The sequence below is a fragment of the Marmota marmota genome, unplaced genomic scaffold (genome assembly GCF_001458135.2).
Source record: "Marmota marmota marmota unplaced genomic scaffold, marMar, whole genome shotgun sequence".
Taxonomy (NCBI): domain Eukaryota; kingdom Metazoa; phylum Chordata; class Mammalia; order Rodentia; family Sciuridae; genus Marmota; species Marmota marmota.
The window spans coordinates 3982942-3990648 of NW_026000079.1; the positions used below are offsets into that span (position 1 = coordinate 3982942).

Here is a 7707-nt window from a genome sequence, read left to right on the forward strand (position 1 = left end):
GTGGGAGGTGGGAGCCACGGCGTGAGGCGTTCAAAGCAGGGGAGAGGCCAGTGTCCAGCCCTGGGTGGGGCAGTGGTTGGAGGATAAAGCCAGAGATGACACCCTCCCGTCTCCACCAGACTCCACGAGGCGTGGTCCTTGACCCATCTTGAGGACACATCTCAGTCTTGCACGTCAACCTCTCACTCTGTCTCTTGGGGAGGACCAGCTCAGCCCTGGGCCCGGCCCAGCAGAGCTGCCCTGGGGGCAGGATTCTGTGAACTCTGAGCCCGAGTCCAGATTCTTTCGTCCCCCCTTTCCTGTCTTCAGGGTCAGCCCCACAACTCAGGACAGACCTGGAAGAGGGGTCCGGACCTTGGTCTGGGGAGCTGACTCCTGGGCTCCTTGGATTCTCTGGCAACAGACTTCCTAGCCCTGTGGGGGGAGTGGACACACTTATTCATGGAGCTGATGAGCAGGCGGTGAGTCAGGTGGGACAGAGGATGGTGCAAGAGGACTCGTGAGCTCTGAGTGCAAGTGAGACCATTCTTAAAAATCAGAATGGGATCCTGTTCCCCTGGTGTTGAAGATTAAACACCCGAGAAACTCCGAGGCAAGAGCCCAAAGTAAATTTTATTTAAGAAACAGAAGAGAGAGAGAGAGAGAGAGAGAGAGAGAGAGAGAGAGAGAGAGAGAATCCTTCAGAGAGGAAGGGGTCCAGAACTGGTCCCTGAGGGAATGGGGGGTGTCTTGCCCCTTTATAGATTTTTGGTTTTCTTTCTTCTCATGCCTATGTGACCGAAAGGTGACCAAAAGGCAGGAAGAGAGCCTTCCAGAGGGTGATGGCTTGTGTTGGAAAGTGCAACCTCCCTCTCCTCTGGAGAGAGTTGTCTATCCATTCATTCCTCTCTCTGATGATTAGCTGCCTGTCTTTGCCCGGGTCATATTCTCCCTTCTGGTTAAGGCCACCCTGACTGCTGTAAAGCTGCTTCAGGCTGAGAGGGGCAAGCAGTTTGGGATTTCCTTTTAGGAATGTTCTGGGTCCGTCAGGAGGTTTATAGTAAAAGTCTAGCTGAGAAAGAACATGCCGTCAAGTCACGTGGGAGGGAGGGCTGCTACGAGAGGAACAAAAACACATAGTGCTGGAACGAGATTATACAAAACGAATGTCGCAGCATCTGGAACCCGTCAATGACTATCACGAGGATGAGAGAAGCCAGTAACTTTTCACCAGGAAGTGCACGAGCTAAGAAGTTCTCTCTGTGACAAAGCCAGTGAGGACGTGGCCTCTATTGGGGACAGTTACGTTGCAGAGTTATCAGGACTGTAAACACCACACTTAGTTTTTATAATGTAACAGATGCCTCCATAAGGTATCGTTAAGATTCTAACGGCATCTTATTTTTGTAGAATATCTTTCTATTGGCAGAGCCTCTGTTTGGCAGAGGTCCCTTTATTTCCGTCACTTAGGGCTAGTAAACAAACCAAGTCTGCCTGTGAGGAGGTTAGGAAGACCTGCAGGCCTACAGTTGACTACAAAAGCTTCCGACTCTGGAGTCTTTTGATAATTATCAGGTTGTCCTTCTGCCTAAGAATTCCTCTTCCAAAGCCTCTAGTGTTCCTTGCCCTCGATGGGGCTGGCACAGGTGATATCCTAAGTTACACTGAAAGATCTGTTGTCTTTCCTTTTAAGTGCCCAGGCCTGGCTGTGCTTTAGTTATGACAGTTGTTGCTAGGTGTTTAACACCAAACGGGTCCCTTTTTCTGGGACAAGATGGCTCTGTCCATGTTGCTAATGACAGTCCGAGTGTCAGAAAGTGGACAGACCACTGCGTTTCACAGACAGCACAGTGTTTCCAAGGGAATCTGGGGAAACTGCAAAGTCTATGCCTTTAGTAAGGAGGGAATGTTATTTTCCTGGAGCAATGGAGAAAACTTCTAAAGACGGCCCAGCTGGCTTACCCAACCTACAGCTTAATGATGTGAAAACTGGCCCAGGAAAACCGGGACACGTTTGAAATCTTTCAGACAGAAAAAAAAAAATGCAAAATTGGTGTCCATCCTGGTCAGAAGATGAAATTATTGTGCCCGAAGTGTCTACAATGAAGTTCACTTCTTTGAAAACAACAATGTGGACACAGTTGTAAGTGAATTACATTTGCAAAAGTGAATGATTTTGTTTTACCACCTGGGCCACGACCATATCAGGTGGCTGTCCATGTCCCAGGGAGTAAAGGGGCACCTTCAATTGTTAGATTGTGTCAGCACCCCAACTCTGCTGGACGTCATGCAGCTTTAGCCAATAAAATTTCTTTAAAGCCGATAAGGTTACAGAGATGTGGAATAAAAAAGCTACCACTGTGTTGGTGATGTTCACAAGACAGGAGCTTCGTATTACGGAGAACAAACGGCACTACATTGCAACAGATGGAGAGTGTAGTTACCAAAAAAATGGCCCCATTTAGGATGTAGGGTGTGATTCTAGCTCTACCAGGTTTTGTGCTGTTATGCTTTTATGCCTGCCAAGGCAATGATCTCTAACTTGGAATGTGACCCTGCGTTTGACTTTGGGATTGGGTCTTGCAGTGCACTCTATTTCTGTGCTCATGGACATATATGAGTCCCAGCTGGATTTGGAAATCTGAGGGGAAAAATAAAAAGTGTGGGATGTTAAAAACTACCAACTTATTATTTTGCTCGGTGCCCAGACCGTGAGCATATTTTAACAGCCACATGTGCTCCCAGGTTATGCATTAATAATGGGCACAAGATTTGGCACCGCACTGGCTCTGTCTTGCACAAGCACGAGGTGCCATCGAATGCAGAATCGTGGGAGATTTCTTGGCAGCCATTTTTTGATGGCATATGCCCAGCAAAAAGAATAACTTACCAGTTTTGAAGCGGTTTTGAGTGAAGTGCCCGGGGAGGACCCTGAAGTTGCCACAGCTTACAGACCTCCAGGTTTAAGAAATAAACCAGTCACCAGTTCCAAACTGCATGAAGGGAGCCACCTCAGAGTGTGAACCCACCACCAGGAAATGATAAGCCATCATCAAAACACGGCCCTCAAAACCAAAGGAAGCATGAGGCTAAGAACGCTGTTGAGCAGGAAGCAAAAAAATGACAAGAGCCCAGATTTGGCACCTACTCCTGCTCCACAGAGCACATCACGAAACACTATCTCTCCGTCATCTTCTGGTGACCCTGAAGTAGACAGACAGACAGACGGACAGAAACCTAAAGAAGAAACTGAAAGCTATTGAGCAACTGAAAGAACAAGCTGGAAAGCAGTTAGAAAAAAAAATCAGTCGGAGCAAATTCAGAAAGACAAAAGCCTTCTCCAGGAGCTGCAAGATTAGGAATTGGGTATTTAAAGGTTCCCAGAAAGCAAGGTGGTCACCATAAAACAGGGCAAACAGGGTTTCTGTCAAACCCGTTGGTGATCATGGAACATCCATGTGCCCATATTCAATGTTGGTCTGTAATTTTAATGAATTATGCATGAGCATAGCATAGAGAACCACACCCAGGCCCCAGGGACTGGGTAGTGTATTTAATTCCGGATGCCCAGCACCTAGTACAGAACTTAACCCCTAGGAGTTTTTCACTAATGGCCAATTTTTTTTTTTTCGCTTATTGGGTAGATGGATGGGTGGGTGGACAAACAGACAGACGGACAGATAAACAAGTAGGTAGAAGCATGGATGGGTGGGAGGAATAAAGGGTGAATAGTTAGCTGCATGGTTGTAATACTGGCCTTGAAAATAAGGACAGGTCCTTGTTCACCCAGTGTTGAGGATTAAATACCAGAGGAATGCTGAGGCAAGAATAAAAGAGTAAATTTTATTTAAGAAATAGAAAAGAGAGACAGAGACAGGGAGAGAGAGAGAGAGAGAGAGAGAGAGAGAGAGAGAGAGAGAGAGAGACTGACTCACTCCTCCAGAGAGGAGGGGGTCCAGAGCTGGTACCTGAGGGAGTTGGGGTGTCTTGCCCCTTTATAGATTTTTGGTTTTCTTTCTTCCATGCCTATGTGACCGAAAGGTGACCAAAACTGCAGGAAGAGAGGCTTCCAGGGGGTGGTGGCTTGTGTTGGAAAGTGCAACCTTCCCTGCCTTGTTAGCACCGGGTGAGGGGAGTGTTATCCACCCATTTCCTTTTCTTCGACAGTCAGCTCCCTGTCTCTACCTTGGTCCCGCAGTGGGTCCTTGGAGTCCTTCCTGCATTCATTCCCACTTGCGTATGTCCGCTGACGTCTCTTCCCATCCGATACCTCCCCGCCTTCCTAGTGGAGCTCTCTCCCATTTCCATGTTGGTCTGGGGTCCTCCCGATCTTCCTGCCCTACTTCTGTTTGCCACAGTGCGAACGTGTGACGCAGACCCAGCTGACCCACGGGCCCTGTCTCCTGGTGCCATGGGCCCTGGCCTGGCCCCTTGTTGGCACTCCTCTGAGCCTTGAAACACAGGAGGCACTGACAGATAGTGGCCCCTGGAACCATATGTTCTTGTGAAAAACCTCATGAGCATGGGGAGAAAAACAACACCCTCCTACTACCCAGAGTGATGGGCACCGAACTCGAGGTGATAAAGGGCTGAGGGCCGTGTGCGGTTCTTCTGCTCTAAGAACACTTTCTGCAGCCTGTGAAAGTGCGAGTGGACGCTGGTTTCTGAGCAGTGGTCCCCAAACTCGAGCCTGCATTGGAATCACCCCAAGTGCTGGTTACAGTGGAAATCACCGGGCCCCACTCCCAGAGGCTCTTAACGTAGCGAGTCCGGGGGACTGAGGATATGTATTTGTGGCAACTTCTCAGGCGCTACAGATCTGGGGGCCCACTTTGAGAACTGTTGTCCCAAAAGTTCTGCTTCTGGGAGAGCTTAGAGATAGGTAGGGGATGGGACTCCCCTTTTTTTTTTAATGTTTATTTTTTAGCTGTAGATGGACACAATACCTTTACTTTTATTTATCTATTTTTATATGATACTGAGGATGGAACCCAGTGCCTCACACATGCTAGGCAAGCTCTCTCCCACAGAGCCACAGCCCCCGCCCCTCCCTTTGTGGTTTATCCTCCTCTGGGCTTCACTGAACGGTTCCTGGAGCCCCCCCAGTATCCAGCCACAAACCAGGCCTGCTGCAGCTTTAGTGGAGTGGTTAACACAGGGACAGAAAAAACAAGGGCATTGCAATCTTGGCAGGATTTTGTTTTATTTATTTTTTGGCACTTAAAAAAAATCCAGGCAGGGTAGAGATGCAAGATAATAAAGATTTGGAAGCATATGCAATCCCTTCCTAAGCCAGACAGTTCATAGGGGTGTCAGACAGGGTGGGAGCAGAGAGCACCCAGCAGGAGGGGGACCCTGGATCTGGACACTTCAATGAACCTCGCATCCTCCCACCTTGTGTGGAAGCCTCATCCTCCAACATCCTCTGGGCGGTGGTGCTTAGAAGGGTCGTCCTCCCTTTCCTCCTTCACGGGGGCGGGTTTGGGGAGAAGGAGTTTCCCCATTATACAGGGTTTACCAACCCTCCTCCCTTCATTTATTTTTTATTTTTTATTTTTTTAGTGGTGCTGGGGGTGAAACCCACCACTGCAGGGTTGCACATGCGGGCCAAGAGCTCTACCACTGACTCATACCCCAGGTCCTTCAATGGACAAGTCTTCATAGTCTGTTTGATTGAATTTCTGTGTTTTTCTTCCTATCTATTAATATAAAGCAGCCAGGGCTCTGAGCTCCCTCCTCTTTCCAATCTTCCTTTATCTAATAAGAGCCCACAGCTCCCAAAGAACAGGGCAGGAAGTAGTGCCAGAGAGAAGAAGGGACATGTCATTGCAGCAGCAGGTAGTTGTCCGGACTGACTTGAGGATCCCTGATGTCAGTCACAGCCCGCCTGGGTGGTGAGTGCGGATGAGGTGGGCGCAGGGGCGCGTGAAACCAAAAGTAAACAGTGCTGGGCTCTCCAGAGCTCCCCAAACCCAAGCAAAACCAAAAAACAGTAAAAACAAAACCCACCAATAATAACAAATCTTAAACTACTTTCTCTACAGCTACAGCATCCACCACGTGAATTATTAGCCCTTTATATTATTAAATATAATTAACATTAGAACTCCCATATCTTCATTTTATATAATATATAAATGAAGGGTACACACACACACACACACACACACACTCTCATACAGGATATTTACCGGGGATTGAACCCAGGGCACTTAACCCGAGCCACATCCCTGGACCTTTTTAGTTTTTATTTTGAGACAGGGTCTTGCTAAGTTGCTTAGGGGCTCACTAAATTGCTGAGGCTGGCTTTGAACTTGTGGTCCTTCTGCCTCAGCCTCTTGAGTCGGTGGGATGACAGGTGTGTGCCACCATGCCTGGCCATTGCACAATTTAGAGGATGAAATTATTTGTATTACAAAAAAAAAATGGATTATGTGAAAGAGTCACAAAATCTTAACATAATTTCCTTCCTTCCTTCCTCCCTTTCTTTATCTCTTCTTTCTTTTTTATTGGTATGGGTGTTGATTCATGGGCACTCTACTACTGAGCTATATCCCCAGACCTTTTTATTTTGAGACAAGGTCTTGGTAAGTTGCCCATGCTGATCTTGAACTTGGGACCCTCCTGCCTCAGGCTTCTGTGTGGCGGGGAACATCATTCTTTTTTTTTTTTTTTTTTGCATTAGGGATGGAACCCAGGAGTGTTAAACTACTGAGCCACATCCCCAGCCCTTTTTTATATTTTATTTAGAGACAGGGTCTTGCTGAGATGCTGAGGCTGGCTTTGAACTGAAGATCCTCTTGCCTTAGCCTCCCAAGCTACTGGGATTATAGGTGTGTGCCACCACACTGAGTGGGAACATGGTTCTTTTTTTGAGGAGGGGGAGTTGGGTACTAGGGATTGAACTCAGGGCCATTCAGCCACTAAGCCACATCCCCAGCCCTATTTTGTATTTTATTTAGAGACAGAGTCTCACTGAGTTGCTTAGCACTTTGCTTTTGCTGAGGCTGGCTTTGAACTTGTGATCCTCCTGTCTCAGCCTCCGCAGCCACTGGGATTATAGGTTTGCCCCACCGTACCTGGCTGGGAACATGATTTTTTTTCCTAGTTTTTTTTTTTTTCAGTTGTAGATGAACACAATATCTTTATTTATTTATTTCATGTGGTGCTGAGGATCGAACCCAATGCCTCACACATGCGAGACAAGTGCTTTACCACTGAGCCACAGCCCAGCCCCAGGAACATTATTCTTGACAGAGGGAAAAATTAAAAACAATTATTCCAACCATGGAAGATTAAGTATCAAGTAAAAATTAAGATGAAGCACATATGAAGTTATAATTATAAAAGAGTTAGCTCTTTGCTCCTTTTTTTATTTCTATTTTATTTTGAACAGGAAGTTAAAGCTCCAGGTACCTTGCAACCTGAGAGTTTTCAGGTAGCAGTCACTGTACTAAGCACTCACGAACATCACAGTGAATCCTTGCAAGGTATCATTACCCTCTTTTCCCACATGAGCAGCCAGGTTTAGGAAAATTAAGGTGCAGCCAATGGCCTGGGGTTGTGGCTCAGTGGTAGAGCGCTTGTCTAGCACACGTGAGGCCCTGGGTTCAATCCTCAGCTCCACATAAAAAATAAATGAATAAAATAAAGCTATAAAAGAAAAGTTATCTCATTAAAGGAAAAAAAAAATAAAGCAGCCAAGATCACATAGCCTAGTGGATGTGG

The 7707-nt window shown here is 47.0% G+C and overlaps 1 pseudogene; it reads left to right on the forward strand.

Moving 5' to 3' along the window:
- The window catches only part of LOC107156608, an 8917-nt pseudogene extending 5564 nt beyond the window's left edge, over positions 1–3353 (forward strand).
- The last annotated feature ends 4354 nt before the right edge of the window (positions 3354–7707 follow it).